Source organism: Mauremys reevesii, linkage group 5, assembly GCF_016161935.1.
Source record: "Mauremys reevesii isolate NIE-2019 linkage group 5, ASM1616193v1, whole genome shotgun sequence".
NCBI classification, from domain to species: Eukaryota; Metazoa; Chordata; order Testudines; family Geoemydidae; genus Mauremys; species Mauremys reevesii.
Window position 1 is genome coordinate 64,114,412 of NC_052627.1, and position 24,094 is coordinate 64,138,505.

A 24,094-nucleotide genomic window follows, 5' to 3' on the forward strand; every position below is an offset into this window, starting at 1 on the left:
CTGTGTCCTCTAAATATTTTCATATCTTTATGATAATATATTGTATTTTATTTATAAAAATGTCACCCCCTCCACCCAGAAGTGCCAGAATATTGTAAAATGGTTAAAATACAATACACTTAAAACAGAATGGCCTCAGAATGAGCATTTTGTGGCCAGCTCTCATCCATCACCTGTAGATAATTAGGTCCAACGAATTTATAAGAGTACAGAAACAAGAGTATTTGAGTATGGGAATGGTTCCTAAATCACATGAATGTGGTGCGGTTTCCTTTTGGAGACAGGAATGGATGCTAGGAGTCGATCTAAAAATTCATTCTCATGCATCGGGGGAGCAATGGAGTTTGGGGTTTTTCACCAGGGAAGGTGGTGTGCTCAGAAATGTCCTGTGGATTGGGGACAGTAAAGTAGAATTCTTTCCCATCTTGGTGGCAGTGTCTCTTTGGGGACAGATTAAGGGTTAGAGGCACATAGGTAATAAGGTGTTGACATCTAAATGCATGTAGGGCATATATGAGGCCTCCAGTTTGCAATCAGTCCAATGGTGTGAACTGCTAATTTTACAATTTATCAGATATTTAGGAACAAACCAGGTGAACTAGTTTGTGGACCTGCAGACACAATGGGTATGTGTTCACTGCATTTGAAAACCTGGAGCTGGCCTGTGCCAGCCAACTTGGGCTTGGGTTAAGGGGCTCTTTAATTGTGGGGTAGACATTTAGGCTTGGGCTGAAACCTTCTGGAAGCTCACAGACCCCTAGAGATCCAGGCTCCAACCTGAGCCCAAACATCTGCACTGCAATTAAACTGCCTCTTAACCCAAGCACTCTCAAGCCTGAGTCAGCTGGCAGGGACAAGCTGCTGGTGTCTAATTTCAGTGTAGACATATCCAGCTAATATGTGGGGAGGGATAGCTCAGTGGTTTGAGCATTGGCTTGCTAAACCCAGGCCAATGGGTTCAGGCCTTGAGGGGGCCACTTAGGGATCTGGGGCAAAATCAGTACTTGGTCCTGCTAGTGAAGGCAGGGGGCTGGACTCAATGACCTTTCAAGGTTCCTTCCAGCTCTGTGAGATAACTATGCCTATTGGGAAAACATTTGGGCAGAGAGTTCACCTAGAGGTTTGAAGCTGGGCCAAAATAGTAAGTTGATCTTGAGTTGGCTTGGTATCAGCTGATGCCCCACTGACACACTTTGGCAGCCACTGGAAATGATAGTTTTTACCCAGGTGAACAATTTGGGATTCTGTAAAAGGGCTGACTTAGTCATCGGGGCACAGAGATTTTGGACAGATCCAGGACCTTTCCCTTGGGTGACTGTGTGAACTAGTCTGAAATGCTCCAGCAGATGGCATGACAGGGAGCCACCAGGCTTCCAGAGGTTGAAAAGTCCTGAAGATATGTGAATCAGAAGGTGGCAAAATGTATATGAGAATGAGGAGGACTGGTAGTTATCCATCAAAAATATCATTTGGACGCCCAAGTTATTTAAGGATGAGGAGGTGCATCTCTCCAACTGTGTAGTGAATATGTTTTGGGCTGATGTTAGTTATCAGTTCCCTCCTGATCTGGAAATCTGATTAGGAGTGTAGGGAGGCAGCCTTGCTCATTGCTGGTGCTTCCTGGTGTCTGGTGTTCTGTGTAGTACTTGTACTATAAGGAGTCTGGTTCCCTGAAAAACTGTAATTCGGGAAAACATCCCTTAAAGAAACTGAGGAATGCACTGGGGCAGCTAAGAACTGGTACAGCAAGGACACAACCCCCATTCTCTAGCCCCTTTCCCTTCATATGGGGGCAATGGGCTGAGACCAGGGTGAGAGTGGGGGAGGGCTGTTGGTAGCCCTCCCAAATAGGTGGAAATAATGAAGGAAGGAAGGATGACCTGCAATGTACAAGTTATTACCGGGTATTCTCAAATGAGCTAAGTGAATAAAGTTGTGGCCTATTTAAATCACAGCCCTCAAATCTTGTCATTCCTCCTGCATGTCTGGGACAATGGAATTGGACTGGCTTACAGCAGGTATAAACATGACCCAGAATCTTTTCATTGAAGAGAGATGGATATTTTAAACAAGCAGTGGTTCTTTCTAAATGCAGTTTACAACAATTGATAGAAGTTTCATATAAATTGTCAAATTGAAACAAGGTTTAAAGAAACATTTTCTCAACACTTTAAACAACTGCAGGGATGTGATTCTAGAGCACATAAAAAGAAGTTACTTTCAGTTGAGTCCTAAGATGTCTGCTTGGAAGCTCTCTGAGAAAAGTCTTTGTTGAAAACGGAAGACACAAAGTCCGCATAGTATCAACTCAAAGGCAAGACTTGAGGTCAAGAAAGAGCAAGAGGAAAAACTACATTGGTATTTATTTCTGTCCAATGGTTCTGTATATTTTTTATATAAATATTCAGTATAAACCAAGAACAGACAATAACCCAACTATTTCCTTTTGTTGAAACAGCATAGGAAAAATACAAAGACAGAGTATGTCTGCTAGTTAGCCAATATTACATATTCCCAGGATGTAATGTTTCTATTACTTTAATATTTTTGTATGTTAAAAAATTTCCACTGCTCAAATATTTTGGCATTTTCCCCCTCTGGTTTAAACCAATGGGGTTCAATCTGGGATGAATTTGATGGGATGAACTTTTTCATTTTTAAAGATGTCATGTTTTTTGTTAGTTTCTTTTCTCATATATGAGATGTATTTTGTTTGCTAGTAGTGTCATTTTAAACATATAATTCTCCTTGTTTGCTTTAAGGCTATCTAGGTATTTTCTGTTAGCTAGCCTGTATTTTTTTCACTGAAGTGACAATACAAAATAATAGGTATTATGGGCTTTAATCTTAGGCAATTTATACCTAGAGCTCTGAAAACTGTGGTTTCAGCTTGCAGTGGTTCATGTGAACTTTTTTGCATTTTGGGTTTTTCAGTTTCAACACTTCTCTCAACCTCCCATCACTCTGCTTTCATTTTGAGTTTTGGCTTCAAACAAACCCATCAATTTAAAAACATCAAATTTTGATCATTTTCAGGTTGAAACAATGTGAAAATCATTTTCTTTGGGTTTAAATGGAAACCCTTACTTTTGCCTAGATTCATCCAACATTCAGCATGAGTTCTCTTGAAGCTTAACTTTGATTCTCCAAAAACTTGCAAAGAAAAATAAAAATCACAAATCTGGGGAAACTTTTTTCCATATCCTCTCTGTTTGAGCCAGGTTTGAAATCTTTATCTCCATTGACATTTTGCCATTGACTTCAATGGACACAGGATTGCACCCAGAATTTGCAAAATCAGAAATCAGGCAAATTTCACCTGGTTGTAGGTTCTGCTGTGAAAGTTTCATATAACTTTGCTTCCTCTTCTCATACACAGCTCACATACTGACATTGCTGAGTAGAAATTTTCCAACAAAATAGATTTGTTAATGCTGGTTCATCAAACCTGTAATTTCTTGCAAAAATGAGTGGGATTAGACCAATTTTGCTGAATTGCAGGCCGGGTTCTGATGGACTGCCCTGGGGAGTTCTATTTCAATATAATTGAAATGGGAGAGGATCAGAACATGACTTTTATTTAACTTATTCAAAGTAGGTATTCTTTCATAGTTGTCTTGCTCAGCCTTGGAATAGCTGTAGTAATTAGTAACAAAGAATAGATTCTTGCTGATATCTATCATTCTATCCTCTGAATGTTTGGCATATTAAGCTATGTGTATTTAATTGGGAATAAGTTGCCCGGGTGCCTTGTTAGTGTTCATGTGGAATGATTTTGAAATTATTAAATCCTTTTTATCTCAGAGGTGCTATGAAAACATTATGGTGATATATGAAAACAGTGTAAAGGAGCAGAGTATTGTTACTTTCAATAGTTTTGTGAGTTCCACTAGAGAACTCTTAAATGACTTTGAGACACCGTCCTATTCCTATAGACTCCAAGGAATAGATTATACCAATAATTCAGTCATGCGATGTTGCAATCATCAGGTCTTAAAATGTGAACACACATTCATATTCTTTACTCGTTGTCCCTGTTGAAGGGCACTGGTTGGCCTTTTGTCTCCTCATATGACTAAATATATAAGAACAACAGAGTGGACAACATGTGATCTTCTGTTTCTCCTACCCTACATCTTGGTTCCTTTAGTTCTATGCTGTTAAAATGTAGCCTGTATTAGCTTTGGGGGATATTACGGCTTGATTATTTCTTTTGAACTCTTAACAGAGTCTTAGAGAACTCATTGTACTTCTAAACTGCTGCCAAATCTGCTAAACTGCTGCCCCAATTAAAATTAGTCTGTTCTTTTGGACTTTTTGTTAAATAATTGCTGCTAATCTTTTTCTAAAAAACATATCTATATATCAAAACACTAGCAACATTTTATTCGAATTATAAATAATAGGGATTTTGAGCAAAACAGTTTGTGGATACAAACTATCTTTCATGATTTATTGTATTTATCAAAACAAACAGTTTTGAATATCTGGACTGAATTGTTTTTCAGGTTAATAAAATCCCTACACAATAATACTACATTAAGTTTAGATTTGTTGCTCTTGCAGTGAAGCTTACTCTCAATAAGGAAAAAGTAGAACGAAGCCTGTTCTGTAAAAACAAGAAAGAGGGAATTCAAAGTAAGTGATAGGGCAAGGTGAAACAGTGTGAAGAGACTGAGTTGGCAAGAGGAAAGTTTGAATGTGAATGGCTCAAGTTGCATACAAGTCATCAAAAATTTAATTTGAATACAACAGTGTTATTAACGGTTTTATAAATACAAAAAGTTATGAAACAATGTGGTGATTACAAGCAATTTGTGAGAAGAGAAGAAAAAGGTGATTAACAGCAATTGGGAAAGGAGATTGTCCAGCTATACCGAAAGAAGGACAGGAGACACCTGATTGGATTTAATCAGGCCCTAACTTTATTATTAGATGTCTGGGACTACCCGGCAGATAACAGTGTACAGTGCAGATAAACCCTGTTTATTTTGTAATTACCCAGGTGAGGGGCTTTCACTAGTTCCTCCTCTTTTTCCATCCAGGTCCATCTGGAAAATCCATTGCTGGGATCTTATCTACTCCTCCCCCTCCCCCCCCCATAGGAGGAGTAAGGTGGGCTATAAGAAAGGGGGGTTGGTTCCCTGCCGTTCCAACCATAGGAGCCCCAAACCCCACACCATTCTATTTGTTTAACCAGCACCTCCTTTTTAAGCCCTTTACCTGGCCATTTATCTGGTCTCTGGATGCCTTCCCTGTGGAGTACTTGCGCTGGACATCCGCCACAAGGAGGTGCCAACAATTAGCTCGGCTGCTTCCTCCCCCACACCTAGTCAGGGTCCCAGACATCTTCCAGTGGCCTTTGGTATAGCAGCCCAAAAACATGTTACCCCCCAAGTTTGATCGGTGAACTCCCCTTCTCCCCGCCAATGAACTTGGTTGCCATTTGCACTACACAGGTATTATCAAGGACTCCCGCAGCTGGATTGCCAATGTCACCTACTGCAACACCCTTCCCTTCCTGATGGGCCATATAGGTGACCAGCCTCCCAGATCCTCATATGCCATAGCTCCATAGCACCAGCAGCATCTATGTGAGTGATGCCATCTTCCAACGGCAGGTATGTGCTTGGAAGGAAAAGATGTTAAGGCTTACACGCTGTGACACAAATTCACTCACTAACTTCGTAACCCTGCGTGCAGTGGAAGTTTGGCCTGCCATGTTGTCATACTAGACAAACATACTTTTATTGGGAGGGAGCTGTAATATGCCAGCCTTTGTATTCATTCAATGCCCAGGTATGCTAATGTAGTGGAAGGGCCCTCTGTTTTGTCATCTGCATGGTGTACCCCAAAATGTTTTGCCAGGCCATCTGGTTGATTGTAGTGTGAATGGAGCCACCTTGTGGGTATGAAAGGTGATGTATTACTCGATATTCCCTTGGAGTGCTGTTGGGAATTGAACCCTGGGGGGACCCCTAGGTTCCCTATAGGCAATTGATTCATTTTTTTAACTTACATTGGTGCTATTCCTTGAAAAGGGGATCCAAAATCCCAAAGTTAACCCCCCCCCGCCAAATATGCCACATGTGCTTTATTAGGGTAATATCATAGGAAACTCTGAACACCTTAAACCTAATTGCCAATGGTGTCTATGCCCATTGGACTGCCCCCAGCTTGCCTCCCTACCCTGCCTGTGTTCTGCACCTCATGACCTGCTTCAGCTGAACCAAACCTGTGGTTGGCACTCCACCCACCCCCAATCCTGTTTTCTCCTTGCAATCGTCCCCTACCACTCCGGAAAGAATGGGCCAAATGGGTCTCAAAGCATATCTCACACATGTGCTTGAATCTGCCTTACCTGCTGCATGGAAAAAGGGGTTTCCAGTGCCAGAGCTTGCACCTTTAAAGCCATCCACCTTTACATTCCAAGGGTGAGTCAGTGCTGCAAAGCTGACCAACACCACCTTTTTGCAGCAGGTTCTGACCTTGTTCTCAGCAGTCCCTGCCATAAAGCACTACTGTCTTCCTCTGGCAAGCCTGGACAATGCCCTGCTTTCAGTGCAGGGCGGTCACTATAAAGATGAGCTAAAAAGGGGAAATGTACAACTAGTTAATGATATAAGGGCATCTGATGAAAGATAACTCTTCCATTTAATCCAGAAGGACATCAGCAAATAATAAACTCATCTGCTGTAGGAGTCTCAAAATCCCTGCTGGAGGATACATTTATCCTAACTGTGGAAATAAATTCATTATTAATATAGCTTAAATAGGAAGCATCAACTATGAAACAACCCCTACATTTAACTACAGTCCTGAGATACGGGATGTTTTCTTGGCTCTATTGTCTCTCTTCCCAATGGGTAGCTTCAAGTGTGTAGACTACCAGATGACACCTCTGTTTTCAGTATCATGAGTTCTCTAAAGTTTTTTTAATTTTAATCTTCCTATTTTATACAAAATATTGTTTGATGTAAGACTACAAAGAACTTTAAGAATGTGCTGAAAGGACAATTAAGCCCTCCCCCAAACCACAAAGCCATTTAGACAATGGCTGGGCTTGCCTTTGCTCTGTAGGGATTGTTGTCCCTCTGGTTCTTAAGAACCATGAGAATGGACAGAAAAGTGAACATTCCCTGAGACTGCACACTAAAGTGCTATGGTTAACAATAGTACAACTGCATGCGGAAATATGGATTCTGCTGAAGTATATTTAGCTGTACCTAAACACAAGAGTGTATGGAAAATGATGGCTACGCTCTCTAAAATGTGTTAAAGGCATGAGTGGTATTGGATGATTTTGTAATAACGGACTTGAATGTCCAGCTGTGAAATAGAACAATTATATGATATGATTAGTTGAATAGGAATACACTAGTGTAAAAGGAGAGTGCTAATGCATTGTTTTCCTCATCATGAATTTTTTTACTGTTAGCCTTGTCAGGGATTATGAAGGGGTGCAGTTGACATGATTAAATACTGTTTTATCTGCTATGCATGTTGAAGGGAAAAGCCACCATTCACAAGGGAATTGTGCATGATATGGAAGGATGGAGCAACGTGGCTGTAGATCTTTTGCACTGTAAAGGCTAGAAAGATATACCGGTAATTTCTTTAGAGAAGAATAATTTATCTGGATTAGGCTTGGATAAGGTCTTTTGAAAAGATTTTTTTTTTAAAGTGACTTTGGAAAGAACCATTTTTTAGTATGGCTTGTGCTCACAACCCTGGTATATGGTGTGTGAGGTCTGAAATTTCCATAGGTATTAAATTAAAAAGCTTGGTTCCTTCCACTTGTGTTACCTTAGACATAACTAACAAGTTCTGGTATGATTTATAGGCTGGATCTGGCTCATTGTCTCCAAGTTCTTGATGAGTCAAAGTTATAAACTGCTTCTGATAGTTATGAAATTCAACTGTGCTGTGCTAGACAGTGTATGAATACCCTCAGATTAAAATCAGAATCAATATGTAATGTAATATTTATGTTGACAAGAGGAGATGTCCAAAAATGGTGGGGGGGGTTTGGTGTGATTATATTTTGAAAAGTGCCTGTGCACAAACTGTGTCCTCAAATGTGCTTAGTTTCACAAGTAACAAGGTGGGGTGGGGACGGGGGAAGAGGACTGAGGGTAGTAACAGCCAGCCTAGCCTGAAAATCATTCTGGCTTCTGCATTTTCACCAGTAATAAAAATTCTAGAATTGGAACTAGTTAGAAATTCTGCTGACGGGGGGAAGTCTTACTACCTTTCCCGTAGCTATGCCAGCTTTTCAGTAGAACATAGTGAAAGCTAAACTAAGCAGGTGTGAGCCTGAATACACATGGGAAGCAGATCTGTTGAGTGACATTTTTACATACTCACTTTCTGGTGATACACACATTTTAGATAGCCTCAAGCTTTCACCTAAAGATGTGGATATTGCAGCTGACATTTAGAAATCCTGACAGTTGATCAAACAGTGGAGAACCACCAACAGGAAGAATGTGGCCTCCTTTGAAGACACTATACTTAAAAAGTCAGGGCTAATTCTCCTTCCCCATTAATTCTGTGCCTGGTGTATGTAAAGTGACATCAGTGAAGTAATCCCTGTTTTATACCAGTGCAAGTGAATCTGTTTCTCAGACTGAAGTGGGTATGTTTGCATCTTCTATCCCTTTCCTTCACTTTAGTGCAGTGCTTTTTCCTTCCGAACAAGCAACAATGAGTGAGGCTTTTTGGGGGTTTGTTTTTTAAGTAGCTTTCTTATTGTGTCTGGCATATTAAGGCTAAATTATATTTCCTTGTTGGCATGACGTGACTAGGAGCCTTAAGGGAAATTAAAGAGAAATTGTAGTAATTACTTCGGACATGTAAAGGCCTGTTCCCATTGAAGTGAGTGACAAAATTCCCATTGACTTTAATGAGAGCGGGATCAAGTCACTATTCAGATAAATATTTACCAAAAAAGGCTTAAATATTTAAAAGTGCAATTTCAGAACATTTTTCTGAAATACCTGCCAGTTTTTCAGTATCTTTGTAATTGAGAGTGCTTCCGATGTTTCAGTGACAGCTGTTGTTTTACTGATATTTCCCAGAAGGAAGTTGTTTAATGCTATAATTTGATACATAGGAAGTGCTACTTAGCACATTACTGATTCAGGAAGCCAGGAGACCTTCAGAGTTATTAGGTAAGGGTAGTTATTATTTTTTAAATTGAATAATGAAACTGGGGTTTGTACCAAATTCTCATGCAATTTGGACCATAACTAAGCAATTTGTCAATAACTAAGAATTTCCTGCTTTTATAATACTTTTATATGTGGAACAACATTTCCTGTGTCCTAAACTGCATTAGACTTCAAGATGGCAGCTTCTAGGTTAATTGTTCGCTCATTTAAAATATATAAAATATTCTTCACAAATAGATGTATTTTATTTCACATTGAAGTTTTTCCTTTAGGCTGGGAAAATTGTAACTTGAATGAATAAGTTAGAGAAATTGACAAAAGCTGCATTGCAGTAAAGGGGCATTGACCGGAAAGATTTCTTTTTCCTAAGCTGCTTGGACTGCACAAATGCATGTCATTTAATATATTCCTATAGAGTGATGTGCACTATTACTTACGTTTGGCTTTGACTGTTGTCTTGCATCCTCCAGGTCAATTCAGTTTGTAATACTTGTGCCACTAAAATCCCCTTTTAAGACTATGGGCTGAGGCTTACTGAGACTGACAGAAGCTGATCAATATGACTCCCCTAAGTAAGCTGAAGAGATAGTAAGTCAATAATGACTTGATGAATGATAATGGTGACCATGACCTTTCTGTCTTTTGCTCCATATGGAAGCATAGCTATCTGTATGCTTTTCTGTCAGAAAATGACACGTGAGTTCAGATGGAAGACTGAAGCAAGCCATCTAATTTATTCAAAGTTGTTCATCTATATTATATTTTTTTTCTGCTGTTACTAATTTAACTTCTGTTTTTATTTATATTCTGTAGTTTATTTTAGAGTTACAACTGCTGTACAACTTCATGACATGATAAGCAGTTTTCAGGTATCTAAAAGGGAGGAGGGAGAAAACTTGTTAATTTTAGCCTCTAAGGATAGAACAAGAAGCAATGGGCTTAACTGCAGCAACGGAGGTTTAGGTTGGACATTAGGAAAAGGTTTCTAACTGTCAGGGTGGTTAAACACTGGAATAAACTGCCTAGGTTAAACGGCCTATGGAGGTTGTGGAATCTCCATCTCTGGAGATATTTAAGAGTAAGTTAGATAAATGTCTATCAGGGATGGTCTAGAGAGTATTTGGTCCTGCCATGAGGTTAGGGGACTGTACTCAATGACCTCTTGAGGTCCCTTCCAGCCCTAGAATCTATGAATCTGAGTTACAACATAGCACACTTGGGTAACAGACAAATGTTTATATAATCCTGTGTACAGCTGGTGGGAAGACATTTTTCTATGGAATTTTAGGATTTGAGAATTCTTGATGATCACATGCTTTTGAAGTCAATGGGAAATCATTTTCGTTACTGGACAAAACCAGATACCACTATGTAAACTCTAGTCTAAACCTTTCCAATAAGAACAGTCAGATGTTACTTTTCCTGGTTGAAAACAAAATAAAAGCCAGACAAACCAGGAATTCTAATGCCCAAATCAGGAAATTTTGTTTTTATTTTGCAAGGTGTAATCAGGTGCAGACTCACCAGCAGTGCCTCCTGCTGGTCATCTCGGGAATTAGCTCACCAGTCATCAGAGCACCCTCTGCAGGCGAGGTGTCCCACCTGTCATTGGCCCCCATGTCCCTCCCAGAACCCGGTGCCCTTGTCTTGCATGTTGTACCCCCTGGCAGTACCCCACTCTCTCTTGGTCTCCCCACCCAGGGGAGATCCCACCTCCTATCCCCATGTCACCTCAGTCATGGCTACTGCCAGTCACTGTCTAGCCCCCACGCCCTGGGGTGGACTGCAGTCCATCAGCCAATCATCACAGGCAACAAGGGGTTTGGACTGGCTGCCTTTACCCACCCTCAAGCTCCCCCTCTGCAACCCCAATATCTATGTGGGCCTAGGACCAGGCCCTGCAGCCTGGGGAGTTGCTGGCCTAGGGCTTTCCCACCCCCAACGTCTTTCCCCAGCCCTGCCTCACTCTAGGTCCCCAGGTGAATTCCCCAGCAGCCAGGCCTGTCTCTCTCTCCAGTCAGAGTGAGACTGCTGAGCTTCTGGCTGCCCTGGCCTTCCTATAAGGCCTAGTTGCTCAGTTTGGGGTAAGGCCCCAGCTGCAGCCACTTCTGCCAATCAACCGGGGTTTTGCTCCCTTCCACAGCCCCAGCTCTCTGCAGGGCTTTTTCAACCCCTTCAAGCCTGGAGTAGGTGTTCACCCCGCTACACAAGGGTTTATGAACACTGGTGTTCTAGCATACTCTCTCAGTTGATCCTTGCCAAATAGATTACTGACAGTTCACTTTTTGTATCAAAATGTTCAGAAAAATTAGATCTTGTCTATATTTATTTCTATGTTCAGTCCTATAGATCAGATTTAATTTTATTTTCATAATCTCCAAAAAACACTTACTAGTAATGTGTATCTCTGACTGTAGACTATGTAGAATATTATTCATTTTTCATGAGGAGCAGGAGAAAACATGAATAAATTATGAATTACAAATTCATCCCTAAGAGCCCCTGAAGATAGCAATACTGTTTCTCAAAAGTTACAAACACCTCTTTTACTTAGCCACTGGGTTAAAGATTGCAGCACTTGTGTTTTACATATTTAATAACATCCCCATCTGGCTATGTAAGCAAAATAGTTTTCTTGTATTAGACTTTTTCGGATTACACTTTTTTGGACCATTTAATTATATTGTCAATTCATCCTGTACGCTTAACATTAAACAGAATCCAGTATTTTTTCTTAGGTACAGGGAATAGGCAGGATTCTGAAAATCATACAAACAAATGTATTTTTGTTTGACCTTCAAGAACTTTTTTGCTTGCATATTGATAATCATTAGCTCATTCAATACTCTTTAGTTTTTACATATTGGACTTTTATATAAGAGCCACTCTCCATTTTTAAAATGACACCATACCAGCCATCTTTTTTTCCTGTTTATATGCTTTTATTACATTTTAAAGCATTTTGTATTTTAAATTATTGTGCAGACCCCTGAGCAGCTTCACAAGAAAGAGACATTTAATAAGTAAACTTACAATTCCTGATCAAGCACAATAGCAAATCCATTGAAGACATCACAGGTAGCAAAAGGGAGTTTTCAGCTCACCTCTTTAGGGGTGGAAATGTGTTCTTTTAAGCCACTTACCCTAGAATGCTAGGGTTCACTCATTTCATTCTAAGTATTTGTATTGCATCATGATTTCCAAGTGCCAAATATAAATATAGCTGTGGTTATCTGGAGACCGAGATGGTGGGTAGGGGTGAGGTAGAAAGACACCAAAGGGTGGCTGAGGGGCAAGAGAATTCAAGGGAGAGAAGTTTAACAGGCATGGCTGAAGATAGCATGGTGCTACACACATTGAAGAGCCTTTCTGGTGGGAGGGAGCAGGATGGTGGATTTGGGAATGATGATATTTAACCACCTCTCATCCAATGCCACATTTGGGAATCTAAGAGGGAGGAGTGGCATGACACAGGGATATGACCTACGGGTAGGATCGTTGTTCTGGGAGTATCCAAGGGGCCTCAGTATGTTCTGGGTTCCATGCAGATTAGCCAGGAATATGGCTAAGCAGAAGTCTCAGACCCAGTGGGAGGTCACCTTCTCTCCAATACTAAAGATAAGATATTGAGAGGTGAATAAATAGACATTTTGTGATGGCTCCACAGGGAAGCTATGACAGATAGTGGGTAGAGCAATTCCTGGAAAGAAGCAAGGTGTTCAGGTATATGAATATAATCAGGCAAGCATATAGTACATTTGGGGGTCGTGGCTTGGTTAATTAAGTTGAGCTGGAGGTGCAACACAGGCTGGGATTTAATGGGACAGTCACGTCCTGCATCAGATGCCCTGGATGGAGTGGATGACACCAGGGGAGCCAGGTGTTCACACTGAAAGCAGCTTATTTATCACTCGGCAAACTCACCACACTGATGCGCTGGATTAAAATTTACTGGGCTTTTAATGAGATTGGGTCTTTTTTCAGAGCATCTGGAAATTTAAACATGCCTGCAAGATGTACTTTGGATTTACAACTGGAAGAATAGTTGTCTTAACCCAGTATCAGAAGGGTAATTGTGTTAGTCTGTATCCACAAAAACAATGAGGAGTCCAGTGGTACCTTCAAGACTAATAGATTTGAGCATAACCTTTCGTCAGTGAAAAAAACCATTTCTTCAGATGCATGGACCCCATGCATCTGAAGAAGTGGGTTTTTTACCAATGAAAACTTATGCCCAAATAAATCTCTTAGTCCTGAAGGTGCCACCAAACTCCTCATTGTTTTTGTATTAACCCTGAGGGTCTCGAAAACCAATTTGGGTGGGGTGGGGAAACGGTGAGTCCTTAATGATACAGAAGAGGGATGAGGCAAGGATTTGCACCGTAAGGGCAAAGACTTATACAGTAAACAGGCTAAGCAAGTGGTGGTGTGGACTTGCAGGCACAGTATTGTATACTGGGCACACAGATGGAACCTCCAAGTCATTGGGCAGTTCAGATCTGGGCCTATGGAGTGAGGCAATCCTGAGCTAGCATGGAATGAGGGGCTGATGCACCTTGCAAACTTTTTGGCAGAGCAGACAACAGATACAAATATGGGTCACCTTGGTGTGTTTTATCCCTTTTTTTTTAAAGGGAGGAATCTGTGGATAACTGGGAAGCCAGCAGGGTTGTAAGGAGGCAGCCAAGCATTCTACTGGTGCCTCCTTGTGGCAGATGTCCAATGCAGGTTCCCTATATGGAAGGGTACAGTTATCTCACAAAATGAGTAGGAGAAGGATTTGAAGTAAAGCATCTCTTAGGGAAACTGAGTAAGGAGGGTTGGAGGCTGACCCCCTTCTCACATCACTGTACAATTTGTGGCGGGGTATTCCCAGATATAAGTGAATAAAGTTGTGGACTAATTAAACTTCATCTGTCTTTCAGAGTGGACAGATAATAGTATCTTGCTAAAAGGGTAACATGCAAGCATGCATGTCTCTGCAATCCCCTCTCCCTTCTGATACTGAATTTTAAAATATCTTATAAGGCTATATATAGAAATAGAAACACTTGTTTTTTCCCCAAAATATTATTTTCATCAAAGTTTGGAGCCTAAGACTTCTGAACAACTTTTAAATGTATGGTGGACAACAAAATGAACCACTGCATGTTGAGCTTTTATTTTAATTCTGTTGATACTATTTCTCCTCTTTTTTGCCTTTTTATGTTTTTCTTTTGGTGATGCTTTCTACAGTAGAAATTAGACATGCAGACCTGCAATTTATAGATTCTGCTTGCAGCTAATCTGCCAAAATACAAAGTCTGCTATTGTCTGTTTATAGGTAGGACTTTTGGGGAATACATAGTAAAACTAAATATTTTAATGCCAATGGAAAAAAATTAAATGAAATCTGCTGCAGAATTAAGTCTACACATCTCTGAATGTCTTCTTAGTACATAGTACACCTTTTCAGACAAATGCACACTTAGACACCTGATTCTGCTATTGATGCGGTTGATTTCATTAGCAGCATGTGGGAAATCTAACCTTTAGGTCACTAGTGGTGTGTTCTACATTTGAACTTTAGGTACTCAACTATTCCCATCACTTAAGCAGCTGTAGTCAAATTCTGAAAGGCTGATGCCTAATTTGCACCTGCACAAAATGAACAGGTGCATAAATTCCTTTTCCACACTCAGGTTTTATACAATTTGCAGGCAGGATTGGTGTCTGCATGTTTTGTTGCAGGTCTAGTATAGGCTCCAACCTTTCAAAATGCAGCCCCAGCATGTCAAAATTGTACTTAGCTTGCACAATGATAGAGAAACATAGAGAGCCAAATTCACAGGTAGCATAGTTGAAGGGGTATAAGGTGAATGTCAGCATTGACATTAGTTATATGTTCTGTGGGGGAGGAAGGAGGGTGATGTAGCATGAAAAGCAAACAAGAGTATACTACTGCCCTTTGCTAAATGGTGGCAGAATTAGTTTCCTATTAAAGAGAAATTGGTGACAGTCTCTGGATATTTTTTAGTATACTTATCTTACTCAAAAATATACCATGTCCAGTACACCTTCAATAGAAATGGCTAAAATCCCAAGCCCACTCCTTTTTGAGTGCCCAACCAGGTAAAAGAGTAGTAAGTGAGAGAGAGAAGTGAAATTTTTCATCTGAAACATTTTTAGTTGAAAAATGCATATTTGATACTGAAATGTCAAATTTGTTTGTCAAAACATTTTTTTTAAATTGTTTTGATTTCAAAATTTTGAGTTTTCAATTTGAAACTGTTTAGACATTTTCTTTTGATTTAAAAAATAAAATTAAACATTAAAGGCTCAAAATGGGAGGAAAGCATTTTATTTTAGTTTGAATGAAACATTGTGTGCAATACAAAACAATGGTTTATTCAATGTTTTGGAGTTGCCAGTGAACTGAGAAATCTATTGTCTGTAAGCAGCAGATCAGGCAAATAATGTGCTGAATGACCAGCTGCATGTGATTATATGTGGGTCCGATGGACCTGGCCCTATATATTAAATGTTTTCTATGGAGAATTTGTAGCCTTGAGACACCCCCCCCCACACACACACAATCAGCCATGGGTGAAACTCAGGGAGTTTACCACTAAAATGGGGAGGAGGAGAGGGAGAAGAATGTTCTGCTGCTGGCAAAGCATCCTCACCTCAGGAATGTCCCTAACAAGAGTTATAACCGCCAAGGTTTTAAAGGTGCTGGGAAATTAGGGAGGATACAGAAGGAGACTCAACAAATGGTATGATAAGCTCTGACCAGCATTTTATACTGACCATCTGCACAAATAGAGAGAGTCACAACTATGTTACAGTTTAGACATGAAAGATAAAATGTAAAAAAAAAAACTTGGACAGGAAAGAGGACACATAGGTGCCAGTGTGCAATTGGTTAAATGTTTTGTTATTTAGGAATGTGGGATAAAGTGATAAATTTACTAAATTTGAAGGAGGGAGCTAGTTTTACCTATATCATGTAATCGAAAAACAATGCTCTTTGGGAGCCATTTCCAGACTGCAGTTCAACATCAAGCTGTTGTAATTCTGACCCCTGCAGGACTGTGACATTCAGAGGCATCTCTGGGAACCCCCAGACGATTGGATCCTGACTGGTCATCGGGTGAAATTTGTATATAGGGAGTGGTGAGCATAAGAGATTTGCTTAGTATATATGTTCTATTTGTTTCCAATAAATAGATGTTTAGAGCACAGCTGTATAAGGCTCTTTCACTGGGAAAAGGACACACAGATTTGTAGAGCCCCGAGCCCTGTGGGTAGGGGATGGTATTTAAATTGACCAGGTTTCTCCCTGAGTCCTGTGGGAAAGGGTAAGATGCCTTACCCCCTGAGTCCTCAGTAAGGAAAAGAGCGGAGGGTGCCTAAATTGACTGGGCCAAGCCTTGAGCCCTTACTTGGGTATAGACGGGGTGCCCTAAATTGAGTGGGTAACTTCACATTACGTGCTGTCACACTGAGAATTCATGACATTCTTTGTAATAACAATAGCTGTAATGTAGCCCTTTTTATGCCTTTTTATTGGTTACTTTTCCTGTTTTTCTCTGTTTATTATCCACAGTATATGATTCTTTCTAGATACTTAAATGCCTCTTTCCCAATTAAAATACTATTTGAACTCCCTTTTGGTCATCTAAGTCACATATCATGATTTCCATTCTCTGAATGGACGACTGTCTTTTTTTTCAGATATGCAGTGTAATTAACAGCCCACAAGTTTGAGTCTTCAAATGAATACTCATTCATACTAAAATTTGATTATTTCAGGCTTTTCCTTTATTAAAAATAGTTAGTGGTAATACAAATACTCCTTTAATAGAAAATTATATGACTAAATGAATCCTAACCAGCCTCAATGATGGGATCTAAATTAGCTATTACCACTCAAGAAAGAGATCTTGGAGTCATTGTGGATAGTTCTCTGAAAACATTTGCTCAGAGTGCAATTATCAGAGGCGTAGCCATGTTGGTCTGTATCCACAAAAACAATGAGGAGTCCAGTGGCATCTGAAGAAGTGGGTTTTTTACCCACAAAAGCTTATGACCAAATAAATCTGTTAGTCTTTAAGGTGCCACCGGACTCCTCGTTGTTCCGGTGTGGAATGGCAGTCAAAAACACTATCAGAATGTTTGGAACTGTTAGAAAAGAGATAGATAATAAGACAATGTGGCAAACCCAGGACAAATGGCTACAAAGGGAGGGGTAGTAATTAGTCCCAGAGGGGTTAAAAGGCCTCTCCCTATCCACTGAGGAGAGAGAGCCATGGAGAAATAAGGTTCAGCTGGAACAGGGGTTACCAGGGAACTAATTAGGTTCAGCTGGCCCCAGTTGCTGGAGACCTTTTTAAACCCTCCCTGGCAGGAAGCGAGGGGGGGGGGGGGGAGAGTGGCAGAGGCTAAGGCTAAGGCTAAGGCTAAGGCTAAGGCTAAGGCTACCAGCAAGTAGGTGCAGCAGGACTCTGAACTCTTCCAACAAGGAAGACTGCACTCTGTCCCCGGAAGGGGAGAAAACCAGCACAAGGGACTGACTGAGGGAAGGATCAGCCAGACCCTGTGCAACCTGGAAGGACTTTGCTTTGCTCAAGCCTGTGTCTCCAAGGCAAAAAGTAACTGAGCCAGCTGAGGAGAAGCAGGTACTTTGCCACAACAGTAAATATCATGCCACTATATAAACCCATGATACAGCCACCCAGTGAATACTGCATGCAGTTTTGGTCACCCTCCTCCCTGGCCCCTGCCCCCAATATATTAGCATTGGATACAGAGAAGGGCAACAAAAATGATTAAGGGTATGGAACAGCTGCTGTATGATGAGAGATTAAAAAGACTGGGACTTGTCAGCTTGGAAAAGAGGCCATTAAGAGGGGATATGATAGAGGTCTATAAAATCATTGGTGTAGAAAGTGAATAAAGAAGTGTTTACTTCTTCACGTGACATAAGAATCAGGGGTCACCCAATAAAATTAATAGCTAGCAGGTTTAAAAGAAATGAAAGGCAGTACTTCTCCACACAATGCAGTCAACCTGTGGAAATCATTGCCAGGAATGTTGTGAAGGCCAACACTATAACAAGGTTCAACAAATAATTAGATAAATTAATGGAAAATAAGGCCATCAATGGCCATTAGACAAGATGGTCAAGGATGCAACCCCATGCTCTGGGTATCCCTAGCCTCTGATTGCCAGAAGCTGGGAGTGGATGACAGGATGGATTATTCAATGATTGTCTGACTGTTCTATTCATTCTCTCTGAAGCACCTGACATTGGCCATTGTTGGAAGATTGGATACTGGGCTAGATGGACTTAGTATGGCCATTCATATGTTCTTAAGTAAATTCTGCTTTTTTTTTTTTTAAGACTCTGATCCAGCAAACTACTTACATAGTTGATACTTAACTTTTGGCATATGATTAGTCCCATTGACATATGCTAAGCTTATCCTTAAGTGCTTGTGCTTTGTTCTATTAGGGCCTAATCTGTGAATATGTATGAATATGTGGGTTATTTTAATTATCCTAATCTCTTTAATAATTAGGAGGGATACTTATTACCCTCTGAATAACTACTACAATTGTTTAAAATATCATTCTCAAAATTTGGTTTTAAGCACACAGTACACCCTAGCTACATATTCGTTATTCCTATTGTGGTAAAATGTAAATAAAAATATAAATTTTCATTCTTAAATTTCAAAAAAGATAAATACAAGCTAGTAATGAGTTTAGTCTTATGTACCTGATGCTGTATTACTTCTGCTGAATCCATCGCACTCAGATGGCTCTTGCTGACACATATCTCTAGTCAGTTACCTGGCAACGTTGACACATTAGACATTAGCTGCCATTTGTGTCATTTTCTCACCTTTTAAAAAAAAACTTAGAAAATTATCACAATCCTAAATTGGGCTCTCTTTCTTTCAATACATTGACACACATTCTTTTTCAGTTGTCTAATTCTGTCAAGGCCTATACAATTAGCAAATGTTCAGAACAGATAAATATACACCTGATAAGTTTATAAATGAGTGTATTTGGGGCATTATAGTCTAGAAGGAAAAAGAAAATTACACTAACAATGTTCCCAGTGTCCAATACTGTTGCTGTTCATTTTAGGATGGCCTTTGATATAAGTTTTCACCTCCACCACACGCTTGTGTGCTCATACTGGACGAGAGGGAAAGGGGGGAATCTACAAGTGATTCCTCATCACGTATGCCTGAAATATGGAAAATGTATTCAAACAAATTTGAAGGCCCTCCTTATTTTTTTCTTCAAATATGCAACCAAGCTGGATATTGAACAAGGGTAGATATTTTTGTTTTTGTTTGTGTGTGTGTGTGTCGGAATTGAGGATGAGGGGTTGAAGATACTATGAATGCAGTGCTCATGAAACACGAGTAGATTCACATTAAGGGTGTTCTAAGTCCTCTGTCTGTCCACAGGACAGATAAAACACAGTCAGCCTTTTCTGGATGGTCTACCTCTATGTGAGAGAGGATACATCATTCTCTTTGCCATGGTGGTAAGTGGCAAACCTGACCATCCCGTGACCCATACAGTCCCCCAAAAGGTGTCTATTAGGAAAAGCAGAAGTCATCTACCAAATCAAAATAAGAGATGTCTATTCAGTTCAGTAGCAAAACACATTTTGGAAATGTTCTGATATGCAGCAATGCACACTTGGCTTTTATTACAGCTTCTTGTTCCACCACAATGCATTTCATATCCATATGCAGTTATATTCTCGCACAATGTAATACAGTGTTCCTTTCCCCACCTCTGTAGAATGTGAAGCAGACTTTGCAAAAAATGATACAAATGACATTATAACTGCAGTTTGTTTAACTATGCTGTCATTTTTAAAGTGCTGGTATAGGTAAAGCTGTGAACATCCTCCATAGTAATTCTAACCTATTGTATTTAACACCTCTTGAATGAGACTCTGTGCTGTTCCTCAGAGGGTATGTCTACACTGCATGGCTGGCCTGTGCCAACTGACTTGGGCTCATGTGACTTGGTCTAAGAGGCTGTTTAATTGTGGTGTGAACTTTTAGGGCCCAGGTTCTAGGACTCAGCAAGGTAGGAGGGTCCCAGATCTCAGGCTGCAGCCCTGCCCTGAATGTCTATACCACAATTAAACACCCACTTTAGCCTTAGCAGCTGGAATGGGCCAGCAATGAGTTTTTATCTGCAGTGTAGACATATCCTAAGAGGCCTTCAGGCTAAAGCATTACATGAAATCTCCGCAGTGCGGAATGCCCCAGCCTTGCCTCCTAAATGCCCCTACCACTCCCTATACCAGGGCTTGTGAAGGGTTCCTCAGAAGGCAGACTTCCAGCTGTCTTCCCCAGTTCCTGTGCCGGGGCATTTAGCGTCCCTTTATGCCATTCTGGCCCTTTTTAACTGGCATGCCGGGTAGGAGCAGTGGTGTGACTTTTAACCTTTATTTCTTCAGGTTTGTTCTTCCTAATCCCATGGAATCTGCAGAAGATAGTGTTTCCTGACTGGAAATCCTGTTTGAACTGAGGTAGCTACTGCTAGAACATAAATACTCTTTAGTTACTTCTTAATACTTTCCCCATCTAATGATCTCATGAGGTTAGCAGAATATATTGTGATTGCCTACCCCCTCCCCTGTGACAATGTCGTCATTCATTTCAAGCTGAACAAAACCTATTGATTTTTCAATAGTGTTACTCCAGATTACCCAAACTGATAAGAGAAGAGTCAAACCCAAAGCAAACTGATTTGAGGGAGGCTCTGGGTGAGTGCAGAGAGTGAGGGTTATAGTAGCTGTGTTGTCAATTCTAATGATTTTATAGAAAGTTTCAAGATACTTGTTTTAGCTTTTACAGTCATGTGATTTTGTGAGACTCTCTACTTTAATCAATAATAATAATAAATTAATTAAATGTTTCTAGTTCTCATGGTTGTGGAGAAAAGCCTGAACATATGAGCTGAATTTACAATAAGGGCTCAAAATCAGAAGAGAAATAAATACATTTGTTTTTTTTTTATTTATTTTATTTTACATATCTCAAGATATTTAAGCCAACCTCTTGATTTTATTGTTTTTTGAATGCCCAGATTGGCAATACTGGGGCAGAAATATATGACAACCGAGATGTATGCAAGGCCTGGAAGGTGAGTATGAGCCTTACTTTGAAGCCAAAGGGAGGCCAGTCAATAGATACAAAAAGGGGAATAATGTGACTTGCATGGATATGGTTTTGAAAGGTAGGGATGGAGGGGAAAAGATAGATTTCGAAGATGTTACAGAGGAAGATCTAGTAGGATTTGATGATAGCATGGGTGAAGTATGAAGAAGGGAAGAGAGTCAGCACAACAGAGCACAAAGCTGTGAGCCTGGGTGGCAGAGAGGATAGCCAAATTGCCAAAAATCAAGAGAGGAAGAGGGGAAAGAGGACTTCATTTTTTCCCCATTTTTGAGGTTGGTTCTGGCAGTGGGGCTTATGGAAAAAATGTCTGGATGGTTGGTTGGTTTAATTATGTGCGGAGTTTTTATTTTCATTTATCTCAGGTAGCACCGAATAATCAGATGAATGATCAGATAAACTATAAAGAGAAAGAAAGAAGTCAGAGGTTCTGATTCTGCCACTGTCACACATGTTAAATAATACTTGATGCTGGGAGCAGTCCCATCTCTGAAATCAGTGGAACTATTTGGAGAATAAGGCACTATTCAGTGTGAGCAAGTGTTGGTAGAATCATGTCTCAAAGTCCCAAATTCCTCATTTATTTAAATAAATCAGACTCTTAGATTCCTCTAGGATTTACCAAAGTCCCTAAGTATCTTCCAGAGTTTTTTTTTCTCCTGATAAGAAGTGCTATCAATGTGTAGAACAGAATGATATAGTAATCAGATATTTTTTGCTTTTAGTTTTAATGGGTTGTTTTCATCTTGTTTTGTAACATAAAATGTCACTGTATATAAATTATAAGTTTAAATTAAAACATCAGTCAACATCCTTGCAAATATCTCTTCCTAATTACATCACTAAATATTTTAAATACAAATTGGAGTAACAATTTTTAAATCCATATTTTGGAATAAATTAAATTTAGCTTTGACCAGATGGATGATAGCTACAGTATGCTTTGCACATTGCTTTTGTTTTATTTAACTAAACCAGTCACAGGAAACAATCAAATCTGTCGATTTTCTTCCAAATTAAGCCATCTGCCATATCTTTACACTGATGAAATAGAAATACAGAATTTCAAATGTAGTAATAAATAATCAGAGGTGGCTGCATTTCCATGATAGTTTAAATAATTATATGCATAAAGAGACAAGGTAACTGAGGCAATATCTTCTATTGGACACACTTCTGTGAAAGAGACAAGTTTTTGAGCTGCAGAGAGCTCTTCTTCAGGTGCTCTGTGCATAGACAAGACAAAGGAGGTACTTTGGTTTTGGCAAAATCTCAGTAGCCATGGCTTGGTTTTTTGCAATCTTTGGATCTGGATTCATGGTGTCTGCCAATATGGAGCACCTTATGCTTTTCAAGCTCACTCAGTGTATTTTAAACTCAAACTAAAATCATTTCCTTTTCTCCTTTTAAAGGAACAACTGTTTTAACTCTTCTCTCTTCATCTTCTCATTTTTAACCAACCATCTAAAACATTCAATAAAACACAAATATGATAAGAAATAGAAGTCTTTACTTCTCACTATGGGTCTGATCCAACTCCCATTTCGTGGTAAGTGGATTGGGCATCATATATGGGAATTAATGGAACTTTTAAATGTCATTGCTTACTTGGCAACAGGGACAGAATGCTCTCTTTAGTGCTCAGTCTTTTGCTACTGAGGTGTAGGTGCCCACATCTGATCAGCCATGATGCCAGCCTCCGTTGCCTCCTTGTTAAATTTTCAGACACCTTCATCTTTCTTCCATGCTGCCACACATACTTAAGAGCACAGTTGCCAACTTTCACACAGTAAATTAGCACCCCAACTTTTACAATAAGCCAATAATTAAGCTAATTCCATTTCAGAACAAGGCCAAAACAAGCCAATCCCTAATAACCCCAACACTATATGTGACTAGATCCCCCCCCCCAGCGTGCAGTCTGGGACAGTGGTGGGGCTGCTGTCAGGGGCGGCTCTAGGCACCAGCAAAACAAGCTGGTGCCTAGGGCGGCAAAATGTAGGGGGCGTCCCCTGCCGCCGGGGAGGGCGGGAGTCTGGGCCGGCGGACCTGCCGCCGTCATGGCTGCGGCAGGTCGACCGGAGCCCGGGACGAGTGGACCTGCCGCAGGCATGACTGCGGAGGGGGCGCTCGTCCCGTGGCTCGGCTGGACCTCCCGCGGGCATGACTGCGGCAGGTCAACCGGAGCCGCGGGACCACGGCACCCGCCGCAGTCATGCCTGCGGCAAGTCCACTCGTCCCGGGCTCCGGTCGACCTGCCGCAGCGGGAGCTCAACCGGAGCCGCGGGAAGAAGGGGACCCGCTGCAGGACCGGGGAAGGGCGGCGCAGCGCACCGCGCTGCTTGGGGCAGCGTGATTTCTAGAGCCGCCCCTGGCTGCTGTACACCCTTGATTCTCTCCCCCCTTGCCCCTGCTTGCTACAACAAGCTACAAGCCAAACAAGCAACAAGTTACAAGCCAAAAACTAGCCAACAAGCAACTCACAAGCCAATTAAGCCCAAAACAAGCCCAATTTCTGCATTTTTTCCGTGGGTTTGGCATGTCTGCTTAGGAGGTGTTGGCTGCTGGATGTTTGCAAAGCCACATCATTATCTACCTTCAGATCCCTCCTCGGAATTGTCTTCTGCTCTGACGACTAAAAGAAAAACACTTCACAGTGGCTAAACTGGTAGTGTGCAGAGATCCCTGCCTACTTGGCTGACTAATAATTGTCTCATT

The 24,094-nt window shown here is 40.7% G+C and overlaps 1 long non-coding RNA gene across 2 annotated transcripts in view; it reads left to right on the top strand.

The window, feature by feature from the left end:
* The window catches only part of LOC120406626, a 72,022-nt gene extending 49,956 nt beyond the window's left edge, over positions 1 to 22,066 (top strand). The window contains exons 3-7 of one of the 2 annotated variants that reach the window (XR_005599425.1): positions 5,460 to 5,621; positions 16,243 to 16,328; positions 20,656 to 20,727; positions 21,288 to 21,344; positions 21,742 to 22,066. This is a non-coding gene — a long non-coding RNA (uncharacterized LOC120406626). The remainder of the gene's footprint in view (positions 1 to 5,459; positions 5,622 to 16,242; positions 16,329 to 20,655; positions 20,728 to 21,287; positions 21,345 to 21,741) is intronic. The other variant, XR_005599426.1, reaches the window with a different exon arrangement.
* Positions 22,067 to 24,094: the final 2,028 nt, after the last annotated feature.